Source organism: Miniopterus schreibersii (assembly GCF_964146895.1).
Source record: "Miniopterus schreibersii genome assembly, chromosome: 16".
NCBI classification, from domain to species: Eukaryota; Metazoa; Chordata; class Mammalia; order Chiroptera; family Miniopteridae; genus Miniopterus; species Miniopterus schreibersii.
The window spans coordinates 44,589,901-44,610,424 of NC_138116.1; the positions used below are offsets into that span (position 1 = coordinate 44,589,901).

The 20,524-nt window shown below is 45.2% G+C and overlaps 1 protein-coding gene across 3 annotated transcripts in view; it reads left to right on the forward strand.

Annotated features, from left to right (window-relative positions):
• Positions 1 to 20,524, forward strand: part of TOM1L2 (target of myb1 like 2 membrane trafficking protein) — a 122,300-nt gene that overhangs the window by 39,753 nt on the left and 62,023 nt on the right. The gene's annotated exons all lie outside the window — the stretch shown is intronic.

The window sequence follows — 20,524 nt, forward strand, 5'->3', positions numbered from 1 at the left end:
CCCAGGGCCTTCCTCAGAGAGCTGCTGCACATCATTTCCTGTAGGTACCTCACACATCATAACCAACTTGCTGCTGTGACAATTCATGGTGTATTTGGCTTTTTAAAGTGTTCTTATTAACAGCACAGTTAAAGCACCTGAAAGGTTGTAGGGCAAGAGTGGTATCTGACTTGGGTTAGGGGTTCATGAACCTATTGAAAGTATGTGCACAATTGTGTGTGCCCTTTTCTGGAAAGGACTCACCGGATTCTCAAAAGGAATATTTTCTTCCTCTAACATTTTATCGAATAAACCTTTAAGAACCACCACCCTGAAAAAGTGACCTTCTGTGGCTTTCTTCTGGACATTCTTTTTTTTTAAAATCCTCACCCAAGGATATTTTTTCCATTGCTTTTCAGAGAGAGAGGAAGGGGGAGAGAGGGAGAGAGAAACATCGATGTACGTCAATTGGTTGCCTCCGGCATGCACCCTGACCAGGGCCAGGATTGAGCCTGCAGCTGAGGTACATGCCTTTGGCCAGAATCAAACCCGGGACCCTTCAGCCCGGGGGCCTGATGCTTTAACCACTAAGCCCAACCAGCGAGGACTGGACCTTCTTGAACATCCATATCAAACCACTTCCCCCAAAGCCTGCTGCTCAAAACAGCTCTAAGCAGAAGGGATGCAGAGATATCCAGACTCTAGGGTGGGAGACCAGCACTGGAGGACAGTGGCACTGGCTGTGCAGCCACCTGCAGAACCCCTTTATTCTCAAATGCAGTCTCCAGTCTGAATGGGCAGTTCTTGTCCTCCCAGCTGGGAGCTGCTGAGTGGTGAGGCTTTTAGGTTTACAGACTGTGCTCTTGCCCTTCACCACTGTGCCAGCCACTGAGAGCAGCCATCCAGCATTCCCCTCAAGTGGCAGAGGAAAGGCCCGTTCTCCAAGCTAGTTGTGGGCAATATCTTCAGGCTTGATATTAGGAACCATAGCAATAAGACTTAGGACAAGCTCATAAAACAAAATGAGATTTTTCTCTGTAGTCTGGACTGGAAGTCGCTTGATTTTGTTTTGCCTTGTTCTCTTTCTTCCCAAGCCCACAGTTGCAAAAGCACTTGATGAATCAGAAATGGAAGCATGTTCCCTGGTAATCACAGAGGACTCTCTCTCCTGAATGGCTACTGAGAGCTCAGGGAATTCAGCTGGGGTGTGCTCGCACACTGGGCGTCAGGGCTTGCTGAGAAGAGGCAGTGGAGCCGCCCGCCTGTGCCCTCTTTTGACCCTTTCGTTGTGTGAATGCGCATTTTTACCTCGGGATTGGTAAGCACGTAGTGTTCTATGCTGCCTGTTTTTCACTTAGCGTTCCTATACCGATTTCCACTTAGCAACTTGGCCAGAGTATTTATCTTTTTTAAAAGCCACGTAGCATTTTTTTGCCTTATTGGTGTCCCCACGTTGCTTAGCCATCTCTCATTTGTTGGGAGCAACAGAGTTTCTCTCGATTAGGCATCTGCAGAATCAGCTCTGTCCCTCCTCCTGACTTATTTCCTTAGAGGTATATTGCTGGGTCAAAGTTATGAATGGCTTTGTGCCTTTCCTATGGATTTTTTTTATTATTTTGGGAAATTTCAAACATGTACAAAAAGAGAAAGACTGTTATGGTGAACTCCTATGTAATTATCAGCAAATTTCAACAATGATCAACTCATGGCTGTTTCAGCTCGTCTACAGCCCCACGTACTTCTTCTGTCCTGGGTTATTTTTCAGTAAACCGCAGAGGTCATGTAATTTCATCTAGACCCATGTGTGTATTTCTAACGGATGTCCACTGATGGTTGTTGGCACCAATTCAATTTGGGGTGTGGTGAAGAAGGAAACTTTATTCAGTGCAAAACAGCTCCATTGTGATATAGCAGGTCTGCTGTGAGGCAGCCCTGGGGGCCAAGCCCCCCTCAGGCTACACAGCTCTGCTCCCCTCTGCTCTGCTCCTCAGTGGTCTGCTCTACTCCTTGCCAGTCTACTTTGTGCGCACTGGTTGGTTCCACTATGCTTTGTGTGCCCTGTTCTGTGCCTGTCCACTCTGCTCTGGTGAGATATCTTAGGTGTTTCAGCTCTAGACCAGGAAACACACTCTTTGGTGGAAAGGGAAAGTGTGCTCCTCTAGCCAGAGTGGAGCTGGTTTATATGAATAGAAGTCCTTGCCCCTGGTCCCTGATTGTTCTGTCCTCATGCAAATGAGGACTCCAAATCCTCACAGTTTGGTACAAAAGGCACTGTCCTGATTGGTCAGAAGAGAGTTACTCTGGTTGGTTGGAGCTGCACAGCTCCTATTGGATGGGGAAAACCTCAGTCCTACTGGTTGAAATAGGGTTCCAGGGGCCCCTTTATAAGGGCTGGCTCAGGTGGCAGGAACATGGTGCAAGCAGACAATTCAGTGCAGGCCTCTCTCTGAAGTGCAGTTTGCATGAGAGGCCTTTGTGCAGAAATGGCTGCTGGGCTCTGTTTCTTAAAAAAATTGAGCCTAGTCAGTCACCAGGAGCATTCTTAGTAGGTATCCTTTTCAGGGTTTACAAGGATAAAGAATCTTTTTAAAAGTATAATCACAGCTTCATTATCACATCTAAAAAAATTAGCCATAATTCTTAATATGACAAAATAGTCATCTAACTGAAAGTTTAAGATTTCCCAATGTTTTCTGTGGCCATTCTCAGGAGGCTCGTGGTTTGCACCCATGGGCTCTCTAGGGAAGGTTTCACTCAACACGTCATCCCTAGGTTAGGAATTCTTTACCCAGAAGGGTGCTGTCTGCAAGTCCTGGTCTCAGAGAGGAGGCCTTTGGGGCCTTGCTACCTGTCCCGTGTGGTTTGTGCTGCATGGGGTGGTAAATATTTTCCATCCATTACTCAGATTTTCTCTGGTAAGCCTGGCTGTGTCACTATATCCACATACTGGCTTGACTTGGTGCGATGTGCAGAAAACGTCAGGCTCCTTCCTTTGGACTGTACCTCATTGAAGAATGAAATACAATGCTGTTTCTTCGGTGCTGAAGAAACTAGATAGATACTATGTTTATTTTTCTACAATAAAAATTCCAAGATGTTAGAAAAATGCCTATTCCTACTGGATTTTGATCATCTTATTTGCATGTTTCCCTTGGCAAGCTCTGTTTGCTATTGTTCAAGGTGACCCAGCTAGAACTACTGTTTAAAGTCATATTGTCATTAGTAAGTTATATAACCTGTGTGTGATATGTCTGTGAGCTCTGAATACTGTACAAATAGGAATATATGCTTGTGTCGGGTCTCTTCTTCCTAGTTAAATATGTTTGAATTTAAATGTAATCTCCCTGTTTGTTCTTACTGTTGATATTCCTGATTTTTCTTTTAGGGATAGGAGCAATTTCCCAGGTGGTTCAGAACCTGTTGTATTTTGCTTTGGAATGCAAATCACATGTGGATATTATGTCTGCATCTCCCCCTCTGCCAGCCCAGACTGGCTCTCAGTTTGGTCTTCCTTGACTAGCTGGATACCCTACCAGGTGGCAAAAAAAACAACAGATCATGGGTAGCCCACTCTAGGACAAGGGGTAGTTAATAGGGATGCCTGGTTAGGATGATAATGCCTTTTCAAAGATACTGGGGTTAGAGGGCTTTTATCCATAAGGAAAATCATCTTTATAGTAAAAAAGGCTTCCTTCTGTTCAGGACAGCCTATTCCCTGTGCCTGTTTTTGATGGAAGAATTAAATAACTGGATTTTAGTGTTGGTTCTGAGTTTGCCATTTTAGTCTTAGTCTTTTGTAACACAATATCCCCTTTCCATCTTTATAAAACAATAATAACAAAATTTTTAAAAAATTTGCCTCTAAGCCAAATACTTCAACACATTGATTATTTTCATTTTTTACATTTCTCTTCTAGGCATTATCCATATGCATCCTTTTTAAATTTTATTATTATTATTTCTTAACCCTTACCGGAGGACATGCTTAGAGAGAGGGAGGGAGGGAGGAAGAGAGAGAGACAGACAGACACACATCCATGTGAGAAACATCCATCAGTTGCCTCCCAAACCTGCCCCAATTGGAGATCAAACCCCAGCCTTTTGGTGCACAGCATGATGCTCAGCCAGCTGCATCCTTTTTTTAAGAACACTTTTGTGTCTTGTTTTCTGTACCATTACAAAATATTTCTAATATGTTTGGGAAGTTTTAAGAATTTTAAATGATACTATATTGAACATGTTCCTATAGTACTATGTTGAAATGTATGTAGCTTTCTCCTTTTTTTCGCAGCTTTACTGAGATATAATTCACATACCATGCAATTCACTCATTTAAAGTGTACAGTTCAATGGTTTTTAGTATATTCCGAGCTGTGTGACCATCGCCACAATCCTTGTTAGAACCTTTCTATCACCCTGTACCCATTAGCAAGCACTTCCCATTTCCCCTGCTCTAGGCAGCCTCTAACCTACCTTGTCCTAAAGATGTGCCTGTTCTGGACATTTCCTATAAATGGAATCATGCAACCTGTGGTCTTTTCCTGCCACTTAAAATATTGTAAAATTTTAAAATATATATTGTGATAAAATATACATAACAAAATTTACCATTTTAGCCATTTTAAGTGTATAGCTCAGTGGCATTAAGTACATTCAGATGTTGTGCAACCACCATCACCATCCACCTCCAAAACTTTCATCTTCCCAAACTGCAACTCCGAACCCATTCAGCACAAACTCCCCATTCCCCTCCCCCAGCCCCTGCTAATACCCTCTATTTTCTGTCACTGTGAATTTGACTACTCTATATACCTAACATAAGTACAATCATAAAGTATTTGTTCTTTGTGTTTGGCTTTTTTCACTTGACATAATGCTTTATTTATTTATTTAAATATGTTTTTATTGATTTTAGAGAGAGAGGAAGGGAGAGGGAGAGAGAGATAGAAATATCAGATTTTCTGCCTCCTGTATGTCACCCACCAGGATCGAGCCTGAAACCCAGGCATGTGCCCTGACCAGGAATCGAACCAGCAACCTCTTGATGCATGGGTCTATGCTCAGCCACCTGAGCGCCTGGCCGATGCTCAGCCATATGTTGGCCAGGCGACATGTTTTCAAAGTTCATCCATATTGTAGCACACATCAGAATTTCATTCCTTTTTATTGCCAAATACTATTCCATTGTACAGATACGTCATATATATATTTTTATCAGGTGTTTTACCCAAGTACAAGAGATATTAGCAATGGAGCAAGCCCCACCTTGTTTTGCTAGAATGTTTTCAAAAGCAATTTTATTGTCTAATATTGCTATGGTGGTCATTGTAATACCTGTACGAGGAAAAGTATTCTTCTAAATCTGGTGCCTTTATTGGGACTGACATCACAAGACATTAAGCATCTAAGAGTTAATACCTGTAAATTTAGTTGCACATGGATTTTGTATCTGAGCGTCAGTCTTCTCCATGAACCTCTCTGAAGATGGAACATCTTTATAGAAACATTTTTGTAGAAGCAGCAGTAAAACAATAATTGTCTATAAATGACAAAAGACTTAGAAATGGTTAGAGTTCGTATACATGCGTCTTTTTAATTTTAATTTTTATTATTATTTATTTTATTGTTGACCCTATTACAGTTGTCTCCTATTACTCCCCACTTTGCCCACTTCCACCCCTCCCCTGGCCTTCACTCTGTTGTCTGTGTCCATGGGCTATGCATTATATGTTTTTCACTACTCTCTTCACCTTCTTTTATCCAGTCTCTCCTCCACCCCCATCTCCTCTGACCTCTGTCCATGTATCTGTGCCTGGGTTTATTTTGTTAGTCAGTTTATTTTGTTCATTAGATTCCACATATAAGTGAGAACATGTGGTACTTGTCTTTCTCTGACTGGATTATACATGCATCTTAAGATCCTTCCTCTGTGAGCCTTCTGCAATGTGTACACACCTTTTGCAATACACACAGATCTTTTGTAACTTACATATATTTTCATTTTTGTCCTATCATTTCTCTCCTTATTTTGAAATGATCATTTTATTCTAAGACAATTATATTCCTTTTTCTTTATTTACCAATAAAGCACATGTTGTTTATGTCATTCCTTATCTAAAAAGACATTTTATTTGTTTTCCTTCAACAACAGTATATCTTTATTTCCCATATCTTCTTTACCAAAAATATACAACCTATTTTAAATACATGTATAATTAAAGTTTAGCACCAAATAGGAGTTCCCTGTAGGGCAGATCCTCCAGTCAGTGGAGACACAGTCTAGTAATCTCCTGACAAGTGACCGCTGCCCACTGATTCACCACGCATCCACACCAGGCCAAGAGGGAGTCCATTTAGGAGAGTTCCACCTGAGTTGTCAGATTTATTACCAACCTTAGGGGGTTCACCACTTGGGGTATCCCATTCAAGAATGAGACCTGATTGTTACAAGGTAATTTTATTTACTTGCAGCAAGCAAAGGAGACAGAGTTCACATCCAAAGCTCTGTCTCCATAAAGGGAGGCTTAGCTTATGTACACTATTTGGTCAATTACACTGTTGATTTCTTCTTGTCAGGTTAGGTTTTGGTCAAGCTCATCCAGTTACAGCTGCATCTGCAAAGTACTGTTCTACATTTTAACATTCAGCAAGAGTAGCGTTTAGTAAGAACCAGGGAGACCTTGAGACCCTTGTCCTGTCTAACAGTTTCACTGTAACCTTCCCAGCAGGGGGTATTATTATTTTAAAGGAGTTAATTTAAAAGTAAGAATTTACAAAGAAATATGTTTTAAGAGAACTGGTTAGTATTTGGGGCTCCCTTACATGTTTTCCACTCTCTTTGTTCTGGTCAAACTGATAGACAGCTTCAGTAGCTTTCAGGGGATGTTTTGGGAGGGCTGGGAGCAGGCACTGAATGATTGCCTGAGGGTGACCAGACAGGGACGGTCTCATTCACCGAGAAGGGGACATCTGACTTTGAAACAAAGCACCTGACTGTCTTGGCAAGTGACTTTTGCTCTGTTGTAAAAGTGTCCGTTGGCTCATGAAGCCATGTGTTAGACATGCCACACAGCTTCATGACCAAAGAAAAGATCTGAAATACAGCCCTGATGGAAAAGTGAAAAAATGAATGAATGAATGAATGAATGAATGAATGAATGAATGAATGAATGAATGAATGGAACCTAGTTTTCTAACATGGGTATTTTTTATTATTAGTTGCTATTCCTTTTAAGACCAGACCTCTAGATGGGAAAACCAGCTAAATTTGAGCCTTCCTTTAATGGGTTGCTTTTGACTGCTCCCCACAAATGCCTTTGAACACTGCAAAAGCTGTGGTGGTAACAAGGAGAGTTTCTCTTTACCTAGTTCTGGAGGACAGCTCTTTGCCAGAGTTAGAGTGCTGTGGCTTTGCTGAGCACAACAGGGGTGAGCCCTGGGGAACTTTTGGGAGTTTTTCTCTAGGCTTGGAATTTTGTAATCATGATTTGAGGCAAAAAGGAGACCTTCCTTTTTAGACTGGCTCATGGTGATGCCTGCTGTCCCTGGCTGGTGTCGTGGGCCGATTGGTGCCTGGTCAGAAGAACATAGCCCTGTCGTGGTCCAGTCTGCCCCTGCTCGAGAAGGACCTCTGCCTGGAGGCTGCTGTGAAAGCCTTGGAGGCAGTCACTTTCCCTTTTGCCTTGCCCATGCGAATTCAGTCCTTCCTGAGGTACAGCCCACATAATGCCCATGTTAGAATTGTAAGTCATATTTATTGCACACCCACCGAGTGCAAGGTTCCCGTTTTCAGTTTTATATCACTAATTCATTGGTACAACTATTTTACCCATTTTATAGATGACTCTACTGAAGTTCAGAGAGGTGAAGAAATTTGCCCAAGACTGACCTCTAATGCATCCGATTCAAAACCATGCGTTTGACCAAGAGCTGTCCTGTTCCCCTTCTCACGGAGCAGTTCTGGTAGCGTGCCCCTGCTTCCTGCCTGCAGTCTCTGCACTCCAGTGCAGCCCCTTGCTACTACCAGAGTGATCTGTCATTTCTGTTGGAAAGCCCCTTCCGTTGGCTCCTGCAGAAAGCCCAGACTCCTTATAGAAAATGCAAGGACTCTCTCCAGCTGGCCTCCTCTTGCTGCTTCCCTTCACCACAGCCCAGCATTTCCATCCTGGCCCTGGCAGGCCTTCAGATCTCTGCTCAGCCAGTTCCTGCTGCCTGGGAGGCTCCCCTCCTCCTCCAGATTCCTGCTCCTCCATTTTACCAGGTCCTTTCCTTAGCTTTCACAGACCCTTCCTCTCCCCCTCTTCACTATTTTTATAACTATTCTTCTGTCATTTGTTGGCCCATGAGTCTTTCTTTTTTCCATGCACTCCTATTAGGCACTCATCCCATTGTGTGCCGGCTGCTTGTTTGCAGGTCTTGTGGCTGGTGACTTCCTTATGGGTAGGTGATCCATCTTGCTTATGTTTCTGACCCACCCTAGCACGGTGCCTGGCAGGGAGAGACCTCTCAGTTCAAGTTTTTAAATTCAGGTCTTCTCTGAGTATGTATGTCTCTGTAATCAGGAGCAGCTGGAACAGGGCTGGTGCTAGGCAGTGCACAGGAAATTTGCAGGCACACCTCATCTCCTCTCTGCACAAGAGCAAGGTGAACAGCCCCCAAGAGGCACTCTGGGGAAAGGAGAAATTGGCAGCATATCTGCTGTGCTTTAATGCAGTTCTAACCTGAGCACCAGCTCCCAGGGGACCTTTTATATTCCCAGTCAACTGGCCCACCTACCTGGCTGTTAGAGCAACTGCTGGGCTGAGACAACCCACTGACTGGCACCATTCTCCTGGCCTGGGCCTGGCTCCTACAGCCCCCCCCCCCCCCCATTGCCTTTGTCAACCCAGCCCTAAGTCAGAGTCTTCCCCCAACTCCTCTCTCACACTCTCATTTACTCCACGGTAAAATATTCCATTAAGTACAAAGATGGGAATATATTAAACCGGTGGCTTTGCTTCTGGAGAACACTCCCCAAGTGCATTTAAATCTGGATCCTCCTCAAGGGAATTCCAGTTAAAAAAGAACTTGGATCGGCAGCCTCAGGCCTGTGTGGCCAACAAGCTTCTATTTTCTCTGTTGTTTGCTCCCCTGAAAGGCTCCTTTGTTTGGGGAGTGGGAGGATGTGGTGTCCTAATTAGGCCTGGTGTGGAACTGTGGCTCACACAGAGCTGCCCTTTGGAACTGAGTGCTATAGGCAGGAGAAGAAGTTAGGAGTGGTTTTAGGGGTTTGTTGGTCTTTAAAGAAAATAGGAGATTAAAAAGAGGGGAAAACTAAATGCAGTATGGTATTCTGGACAAAAAAGGACATTAGTAGAAAAACTGGAAAATTCCGAATAAAGTCTGGAGGTTAGTTAGTACTGTGCCAGTGTTTATTTTTCAGTTTTGACAAGTGAACAATGGTAACGTAAGATGTCGGCATTAACAGAAACTGGGAGAAGGGCACATGGGGAACCTTTATATAATCTTTGCAACTTTACAGCAAAACTAAAATTATTCTAATATTAAAAGTTTATTGATTAAAAAAAGATCAAGGTGAAAAGGCTGATCAAGCAGCTAATTTAACTTGACCCTTCATCAGCACTCCCCTTACACTTCCTACCCAGGGTTTGTAGCCTCCACCTGCCAGGTCAGAAGGGAGGCAGCATCTAGGAACCCTGAGCCAGTCTGCTCTGAGGCAGGGTCTCCTTTGCCTCCAGTGCCCTCTGTTTGGGGTCTAAGGCCAGGCCTCCCAGGAAGACCTGGGTCATGTGGTTGGTAGTGCTTCTACCAACAATGGTCAACAATCTGGACTTCATTTTTTTCACCTATTAGGAGGAGTATGACCTGCCTGCAGGGGCGAGAGGGTTAAATAAGATAGTGTACGTGAGGAACTCAGCTCGGACAGAGGGCGATGGTTGGCCAACGCTGGGTTTCATTCTCCCTCTGCTTTCCCGCTTTCGTGTGAAAGAAATGAGTGCTATTGCCTTGAAGACTTGAGATCAGTGGTTCAGTGGTAGCTTGCAAGTCAAGAAGCTGCCAGTGGGGAGCCAGCAGCAACACTATGCCCCCCTCTCTCCCTAAATACCCATTTCCAGAGATCCAGGAAACGTGACATTTGTTTTGAATAACTCATGGGGAATCTTCTTTACTAGATGGTCTCAGAGACTTCTTGGAGTTTCAACTTTTGGATTTCAGGAAATTGTGCGCTGGCTGTTTCTTCACCTTGTAGGTGGGCCAAGCTGTTTGGGGGTTTCCTTCTGGAATGGGAGCTCCTTGCTTCCTCTGGGCATGGAGCTCTCCTGATTCAGAAATCCAGAAATCAGGCTGGAGACATTTGCAAGATGTAAGGGCATTGAATCTGCTGGGCATAGCTTGTGGATGGCTGTTTACCTGTAGGTGGCAGTGGTGACACGGGAATGCTGAAGGCAAAGGCCCGATGGGAGTGCTGCTTGAACCCCTTTGAGAAGAGCTGTAGTGATAATAAAAGTAACAGGCCTCATCCTGGTACCGGCACATGTCTGCTCTCTATGCACTGGGCACCTGGACCCTGCTGAGCTCCTTGGTCTTCTTCGGCCGGAAAAAGAGCAGTCATTTAGGTGATGGAGTAGAACAAAACGGTGTCTCAACAAATGCAATCCCTGAGCAACGTGGTAAAGTAGAGCAAAAGGATGACAGAACTGAGCCCCGAAAGGGTTCTGTGTGCAAATAATTATCACATATAAAGATTTCGTTCCAATTACTGAAAAGGTCCTCAACTATTGGAAATCATGGACTGGTGGCCCTGGACCAGAATCATGATTGACTGCTGAATTATGGAAACCAGGACTTTGTTTCAGCATATAAATTTGCTAGATGCCTTGATTTCCATTTTATGTTTGTGAAAATATATACATTTAATTTAATTTTGCCCTAAAATATGATCACTAGTAATATGCAATAAATATTTCCTTAAGGAAAAGTTAAAAAAAAAGTAACAGTGATAGCCCAGCTGGTGTGGCTCAGCAGTTGAGCTTTGACCTATGATCCAGGAGGTCACAGTTTGATTTCTGGTCAGGGCACATGTCCAGGTTGTGGGCTCGATCCCCAATAGGGGGCACGCAGGAGGCAGCCAGTCAGTGACTTTCTCATCATTAATGTTTCTATCTCTCCCTCCCTCTCTCTTCCTCTCTCTGAAATCAAAAAAGATATATCTATATATCTATATATCTATATAAATTAACAGTGATGACCGCCATGGGAGAAGGTTACTCTATTAGAGTTTTTGTCAGATGCTTTATATGTCTTATTTAGTTTACTCCTCACAACTATGTGAGAAAAGTGCTCTTATTAGCACATTTTGTAGATGACAGAAAGGCTTAGGGAGGTCAAGTTATTGCTCTGGGGTCACACAATAAGCGGCAGAACTAGGACTTAACAGAGTCTGAGCTTAGACCTCCTGCTCATATGCTGCATTGTGGTGCACATTTTTCCTGCTTCTGGCCCAAAGGGAGAATGAGTGGCAGCCAGGAGCCTGTTTCTGTCTCACCAGACTGCCCGGTGACTGTCATCCAGGGCCTCAGAAGGACTGAGACTTATCATTTCACTTATAAAAGACTCTTGTCACCAGAAGGTCAGGCCCACGTGAGGAAATGAAGATGTCCTGCCTTCCTGCAGCTCCAGCTTTAGGTATGGAATATACTCGTGGCTTATTAAGCCAACAAGACTGAAGTACCTGTCCGAACAGCATTAGCAGGGTCTTGAAAGCTCAGGCCCTGCGTGGGCTATGCTTCCAGGTATGGAGCTTCCCATAAGGCATCCCTTGGGGAGGCATTGAAGGGGGCTCTGGAGAAGAGATGGGACTGAAACAAAGCTTGGGCAGCTGGCTGGAGGGAGGGCTTTCCAACCAGAGAAGTCTGAGTTGATTTCCTCAGGACTGGAAACAGACACGAGGCCCCTCCGCGTACAGAATCTTCCAGACACCGATGCAGTTCCCTCTTTCCCCTCCAGCAGGTGTCCTGCTTTCTGTGGAACAAGGACTCAGATTGGACCTTTCTTCAGCTTTGTTTGTTTTTGCGGTGTGTGATTGAGTTTGTAAAAGTATGCATATAAGCCCAGGGATGCCCACTCTTATCACTTCTGTTTGACACAGTATTGGAAGTTCTAGCCAGAGCAGGTAGGGAGGAAAAATAAGTAGAAGGCATCCAAATGGGAAAGGAAGAGGTAAAATTGCCTCTGTTTGTAGGTGACATGACCATATATGTAGAAAACCCTAAACATTACACGAAGAAAACCAGTTAGAACTAATAAATCCAGCAAAGGAAAGAATATAAACTCACTAAAAAACAGCTGTTTTTATACACTAACAGTGAACAATCCAAAAAGGAAGTTAAGAAAACAATTTCATTTACAGTAGCATCTAAAAGAATAAAATCCCTAGGAATTAATCAAGGAGGCAAAGCCTTGTACATGGGAAAACTATAAAACATTGCTGAAAGAAAGTGAAGAAGACATAAGTAAATGGAAAGACAGTCCATGCTCATGGATTAGAAGACTTAATATTTTTAAGATGACACTACTACACAAAGTGATCTGTAGACTCAGTGCAGTCCCAATAAAAATCCCAACATTTTTTGCAGAAATAAAAAAAGCCATCCTGAAATTTATACGGAAACTCAAGAGACTCCAAATAGCCAAACAACCTTGAAAAAGGAGGGCAAATTTGGAGGGCTCGTGCTTCCCAGTGTCACTGCTTTCGGTAACCAGGACAGTGTGGCACTGGCATAAGGACACATGCATGGGACCTGTGTCCTGGAAACAGACCCTCCCATGTGCAATCAGTTGATTTTCCACAAGGATGCCAAGACCAGGCAAGGGGAAAGGACAGCCTTTTCAACAAAATGGTGCTGGGAAAGCTGGACATTCACATGCGAAAGAATGAAGCTGGACCCTTCCTTAAAATGGAAAATTTTTTGTTACCACCAAAGTCACCAGAAAGAAGAAAAAGTGTACATAGGCCAATGTCCCGTCAGAGTGTAGTGGGGGAGCTGGACAGGATGGGCGAGGGCTGGAGATTGTTCGGGCTGTTACCTCATTTGACAGGAAACCTAAGGCCCAGGAGCTTAGGGGTCGTCAGTGGCAAAGCCAGGACTGGAACCAAGGTCACTGGACCCCTAGCCCCCTCTGGCCTGTGAGCTCCGTGAGGGTGGAGCCAGGTCTCTTGCCTGCTGCTGCATCCCAAGTTCAGCTCTTGGTAGCACGTAGTCCATTTGTGTCAGCCGGGTGACTGTGGCGGTCCCTCCCTGCGTGAGTCTCGGCCCCGCTGCACACTGAACGGCCTGGGGAGCCTGCAGAGCATGTCGGTGCCAAGGCCTCGGGGTGGACACAGGCAAGAATTCACTTTAAAATCCTCGTCCGAGGGTGCGTTTATTGACTTGAGAGAGTCAGTGTGAGAGAAACATTGACCAGCTGCCCCTCGAGCACACTCGGCTGGGGATCGAACCCGCAGCCCCGTTATATGCCCCGACCGGGAATCGAACCCACAACCTTTTTGGTGTATGGGGCGACACTCCAAACAATTGAGCCACCCTGCCAGGCAGGCGAGAATTTCCCCCCCCACTTTCTTTTAAATTTATCTTTATTGTTGAAAGTATTACAGGTGTCCCCTTTCCTCCGCCATTGATCCCTCCACTCTGCACCAGTCCCCCCTCCTCTGTGTCCATGGGTCATGCATATATGCATGTAAGTTCTTAGATTAATCTTGCCCCACCCCACCTCCTTGGAGAATATTTTTTAAAGGCTCCTGGTGATCCTAGACTACAGCCAAGTTTGGGAAACACTGGTCTGTATCATGCCTTCCCTGGTGCTCTGTCTAGCTGGGAGTGAGGGACAGAGGCTCAGTAGATTCCTCTCGAACTTCATAGTCTCTGGCTGGTTTATTCTGGCTTCTTGTGTCCTGTGTGCTCTGCTTAAAGAGGCATGTCACAGTGTGTGTGGTGGAGTTGCTGTCAGTTTCCTCCCAGCTCCTTGGCACCAGGGCCCAGGTATCCAAGCCACTCAGAGTGCTGTGTGTTCTCCGTTCCAGGCTGCACTGTATCAGGACTGCCTCCCTAGCTGCCTCCCCCATTATCCTGACCTCTCAAGGCAGGGTCCTAACCGTCTCCCGCTCCTCAGCACCAAGGACAGTACACAGTGCGTCTCAGGTCCTGCCAATCTTGAGCAAACGGCATGGAGACCTCAGGGTTTTATTTTGCCTTCAAGTTACAGAGAAAACTCCCTCACAGTTGTCTGCAGGCTAGTTAAATGGTAATTTGTATGCCTCCTTCTGGACCTTTTAAGAGGTGAGGGAGGAGTAGGGACAGCTGTCATAGGAAAGGACATCCTATAAAGCAGGGGTGCGTATTTGGAATTCATTCTCTCGTCTCCCCAGTGGAAGGACAGCAGCTGCAGTTAACATTCATGAAGCATGTTGGGAATATGAAGCAATAGGCAGTAATGGGTTTTTGTAGAATGTCGGGGTCGATTTTTCTTTCTACCTGACTGGTAGATGCCAACCTGCCTCACTAGCATACAGTAATCCAGAGGTTTGTCTCACAGTATTGGTGCATGATATCAGATGAGCTTCCTGCCCATCCACACGCAGCACAAAGCAACGCTGAATGCCATTCCTTTGTGCCGGCACCTCTGGGCTCCTACCCTCATCCCTGATGGCTGGACAGGTACATAATTTGGCTGATTTTTCTCCATTTTCAGCAAAAGGATGTTGCTAAATGCAAAATGCTAAAACAAGCCCTCTTTTGCCTTCTGGTGCTCGCTGCTTCTGAAGTCACTATATTTAACATCAAAGTATAGAAAGCAGCAGCCAAGAAACCCAGCCACTGTATTGTGAGGCTCCTCCCATCACTGCCTTGGATTTCAGACTGCATGGGATGGGTGGGGATGAGAGGCAGAAAACCATGGTCGAGAAGGCACTATCATTGCCGTCATGGCCAGGGCTTCAGGGCATCCCGGCCCTCAGCCTATTCCAGATGGGAGGCAGCCTTTCTGAGTAGAGAAAATGTCATGGCTGATGTTTGTGCTTTGTGCCGCGTGTGCATGGGCAGGAGGCTCATCTGATACCGGGCACCAAAACTGTGAGACAAACCTCTGGATTATTGTATGCTAGTGAGTCAGGTCGGCATCTGCCAGTCAGGTAGCATGAGGATGACATATTCTTTTGCACTGAATGTTTAATGGGAGTTGTGTGTCTCCCTGCCCAGCCTTGCTCTGCCCTGCCCAGCCCTGCCCAGCCCTGCCCAACCCTACTCAGCAGTGCTCTGCTCAGCCCTGCTCTGCTTTACCCTGCCCTGTCCAGTCCTGCCCAGTCCTGCTTAGCCCTGCTTAGCCCTGCCTAATCCTGTCTTGTCCTGTCCTACAGAGCTCTGTCTAGCCCTGCCCAGTCCTGCTCAGCCCTGCCGTACTCTGCCCTGCCTAGTCCAGTCTTGCCCAGACCTGCCCTACCCTATCATACCAAACCCTGTCCTGCTCAGCCCTGCCCAGCTTTGCCCTACCCTCCCATGTGCAACCCTGCCTAGCCCTGCCCAGTTCTGCCCAACCCTGCCTAGCCCTGCCCAGTTCTGCCCAATCCTGCCCAGCCCTGCCTTGCCCTATCCAGCCCTACCTAGCGCTGCCCAGTTCTGCCTTTCCCAGCCCTACCCTGCTCAGCCTGTTCAGCCTTGTCCTGCCCCTGGCCATCAGCTTATCACGAAGACCTCTGAGAGGTCAGCCCTTTGCAGCCAGGGTCACTGGTGTTTTGATCTTGACCCAATCTGAGGGGTGGCTGGTAGGAATAACTTGCCTCATTGCATCCTGGAGTGTGTGTTTCTGCGGTGGCAGCAGGATTTATTTCAGGTTTTAATGGTTCACCTGGCCAGAAAAATGAGATTGAACTTTGCTTCCTCTGACCTAGGGCCGGACAGACTGAGGGAGCCCACGCTGAGTGGCCGTAGTTCCAGGGGCATCAGATACAACTCTGCCCCCATTGCTGGGACTGTCTTTATGAGGCGAGTAAAATAACTGATTTGCGCTCCTTGCTTCCCTCATCTGTTTTAGTTATGTTTGTGTGGCATTTGAAGCAAAATGAAAAGAAAGAAGCATTATTTGGGGGTTGGTTCTTCATAATGAAAACAAGTATAAATCTTTTAGCTTGAATACTGGAAATCCTAGTAATTGAATAGAATGCACTGGCCCTGGGATAAGTTACCGTGCCGGTGAACCACTTCCCGCTATTCTTAGAGGAAGAGAGAGGGTGAATATAAGGTTAGTGGATTCTGCTGCCAAACTGAACTTGGAAATGAGATTTCGTTGATTTAATATTTCCTCTATTAACCTCCCAAGACAATGTCCCTGTGGCCCTATCAAAGTGTACCTTCGGTGCCTTTTCTGTGAGAACCTGTGCTGTAGCCCTTGCTGCGACAGGGACAGATGAGTGCAGGAGGCCCGTTAGCCAGCGGGCCTCTCCCCTTGCTGGCTAAGGGCAGCAAGCCCAGGCCCGCAGGCAGAGCTGCTTCATTCGGATTGGCCTTCTTCTGAGGAGGCTGTTGGGTGTGGGACTGCAGGCACTCCTCTGCCGCATGTGGCTGTGGGAACAGGTCACATCTCCTGGGAGTGGACACCTTGAAGGACAGGGCTGCTCAGAGCCAGTGTGGCAAGAAGAGTAGGGGGCTGGAGGCACAGATCACTTCATCTACACACCTGCCTGCTCAGGAACCCTGCTGTAGCCTCCAGATTGCCGGGGCCTCTCCTGCCTCTGGGCAAAGCACTTACTAGGCAGCATGCTGCTGCCCAGTGCTAGAGGCTGCCTCCTGCCAACCCTTCTGCTTCCTTTAGCCTCTGCCCTCAGTCTGTCTTTCTCTAGACTAGACTGGTGCTCTGGACCATTCTTCCTCAGTGTCTATGCCTCCCCTTGCCCTTCCCGCCCTGGCTGCCCCCACGTCTTTGGCTCTGATTTCCTCTAGAGGTCAGGGTTGCCACTTACGGGCTGTGGGATGTGGCCTTTCCCACATGCACGCAGTAGGTGAGAGGTGAGCAGCATCTCCGGGGCCTGTCTGGCTCTGAATAGTCTCTACTGTGGGTTTTCATCCTTTCTCTCCCTCTCTGCACACACACTTTCCTCCTCTTGTAGGCAGACATCAAATACTGCCTCTGTTCCTGCCAGACTGGCACCATCTGTGGACTCTGATTAAGGGTTCTGCAAGTCTCGGGGCCTTCCGGGCACCCTGCCCTGCCCTCTGTTTGCATGGCATTTCTCTGAGGCAGATCTCACTATTGGGGGTGGGTTTGCTTCTTCAGGGGGTAAAGAGTCTTTGGGAGCCAACAACAATGAATAAAGAAGGTGAAAAAGTTGGGGATTATCTTTCTTGGTAAAAATTAAAACAATGAGCCCTGGCCAGTGTTTCAGTGGTTAGAGCAGGGGTGAGGAGCAGCCGGCACTCGGGCCGAAATCATTTGGCCTGGCCCTGCCAAAGCAACTGCAGGTGGACTTGAAATTCAATAAATCTGGGAGCTTTTTCCATAGCTAATTTTTAAATTGATAATTTTGTATGGCTCTCTAATGATGTTATAAATACCCAAATGGACCTTGGCGGAAAAAAGGTTCCCCACCTCTGGGTTAGAGGGTACAACCCCACACAAGGGGTCATAGGTTCAAATCCCGGTCAAGGGCACATACCTGGGTTTGCAGGTTCGATCCCTGGCCCTGGTCAGGACGCGTGTAGGAGGCAACCAATTGATATGTTTCTCTCACACTCTCTCTCCCTCTCCCTTCCTCCGTTTCACTCTGTCTAAAAATCAATGGAAAAAATATCCTCAAGTAAGGATTAACAACAACAAAAATTAAAACAATGAGGCCTTTTAATGGAGAATGAAGGCTATTGCACAGATGTTTTGAGCAATAGCAATATTTTTGGAGTGTGCTGTTGCTGCTTGTAAGTACAACCTTTGTTTGGATGTGTGAATTCTGATAAGTTATGTGAAAAACAAGTGTCACTTCTCCATAGGTGCATCTAGTAAAACAAGGACACTTCCAGCATGTGCAGCGGGCATCTGTTTTATTGAGTATCAGTGTGGGTCATATGAAGCTTTTGTTAAAATGGTGGTGATGGTAACCCTCTCGTGAATTGTACAGTTAGGATGGGGCAGGCTTAGAATTCATTTACAATATCAACTTCGTATCTGAACCCTGCCTTTGCTAGCAGGTGGGGCAGCATCAGGCAAATGCCTAGGCTCCAGAAAAAGACAGACCAGAGATGGAATACTGGTACCACAACTTACCCTCAGGATCAGCACCTTCTATTCAATTACTGGGATTCTGAGTTTTCAATTCAGTTATGTGACACTGGCCAAGTACCCCACCTTTCTGAACCTCATTTCCTTCTTTTCAAATATGGGAGGGACAACCCTGGCCCAGTAGTTCAGTTGGTTAGAACATCGTTTCTGTACACCCAGGCTGCAGGTTCAGTCCCCGGTCAGGGCACATGTAAGAAACAACCAATGATGCAAAACGAGTGGAACACCAGATGGATGCCCCCCCCAAATAAATAAATAAATAAATAAATAAAGTGAACGTGGAGGGAATAGTGCCTACCCTAGAAGGTCTTTTTTTTTTTAATTAATTTTTTTTGGTCATAAAATTTGCCATCTTAACCCTTTTTCAGTGTTTCAATCTCCAGGACTTTTTCATCTTGCAAAACTGAAACTGTACCTATTTAACAACTCCCCATTGCCTTCTCCCTATCCCATGGCAACCACCATTCTACTTTCTGTCTCATGAATTTTGACTATTCTAGGTACCTCACATAAGTTGAACCATACAGTGTTTGTCTCTTTCTGTCTGATTACTCTCACTCAGCATTATGTCCTCAGGGTTCATTCTTGCTGTAGCATGTGTTAGAATTTCCTTCCTTGTTAAGGCTGAGTCACATTCCATTGTATGGGTGTACCACATTTTTTTATTGTTTTGTTCATTGATGGATGCTTGGGTTACTTCCACCTTTTGGCTACTGTGAGTGATGCTGCTATGTATGAATCTGGATGTACAGATATCTCTTTGAGACCTTGTCTTCAGTTCTCTTGGGTATATACCCAGAATTGGAGTTGCTGGATCATATGGTAATTCTTTTTAAAATTTTTGAGGAACTGCCATACTACTTTCCATAGCAGCTACTGCATTTTATATTTCCACCAACAGTGCACAAAGGTTCTAATGTCTCTACATCCTCACTGGCACTTGTTATATTCTGGGTGGTTTTTTTAAATATGTATTTATTGATTTCAGAGAGAGGAAGGAGAGGGAGAGAGAGAAGCATCAATGATGAGAGAGAGTCATTGATCAACTGCCTCTTGCACGCCCCCTACTGGGAACCCCGCAACCTGGGTATGTGCCCTGATTGGAAATCGAACTGTGACCCCTGGTTCATAGGTTGACACTCAACCACTGAGCCATACTGGCTGGGCTCATTGTTTTTTATAGCAACCATCCTAATGGGTGTGAGGTAGTATCTCATTGTGGTTTTGATCTGCATGTCCCTGATCCCTGATGATATTGAGCTTTTTCTTTTTTTTTCGTCTACTTGTTGGCCATTTAAATATCTTCTTTGGAGAAGTGTCTGTTCTGGTTCTTTTCCCATTTTTCAACTTGTTTTTTATTTTATTATTGATTTGTAAGAGTTCTTTACATGTCCTGGATATTAACTACATATCAGATACGTGATTGGCAATTATTTTCTCCCATTCCATGGGTTGCCTTTTTACTCTATGGAGTGTGTCCTTCGATGCAGAGTTTTTTATTTTTGTGTCGTCCAACTTACTTTTCTTTTGTTGCCAGTGCTTTTGGTGTCACATTCATGAAGTCATTGTTAAATACCATGTCACAAAGCTTTCCTTTATGTTTTCTGCTAAGAGTTTTAGCTTGTAGGTTTACATCTTTTATCCATTTGGAGTTAATTTTTGTCTATGGTGTAAGATAAGGGTCTAATTTCATTCTTTTGTATGTGGGTATATAGTTTTCCCAGCACCACTTGTTGAAAAGACTATTCTTTCCCACTGAGTGGTCAGGAAGTCATTTTGTGGATAAATAAAATACTGCACATGAAGCACCTGACAGCATACCTACCTGTGCCTTAAAAAATAATGGCCCCACTCTCTCCCCCTTATTTGAGATGTAGTTTTTAACTACTGAAGTTGATTTTTATTAGTTATAATAGCAACTACCTAATAGTACGGACTCTGTGTTAGGCTCTATTCCAAGGGCTTTTCATTATTAACCCACTGAATTGTCCTAACAACTCTATGGGGTAAGTATTGTTGTTTTCACTAATGTACAAATGAGGAAATTGGGTACATAGAAGTTAAGTAATTTGCCCAAGTCACACAACTAGTAAGTGGTGGAGCCTGTATCCAAACCCATGTAGTTTGGCTCCAGAATCTGTGGGCTAATAAACTTAGCATCTCCCTGTTTGGGGTTTTTTCATTTGGCTGGGTGCAGTGAACTTTATTGATGGTGCATAGCAAG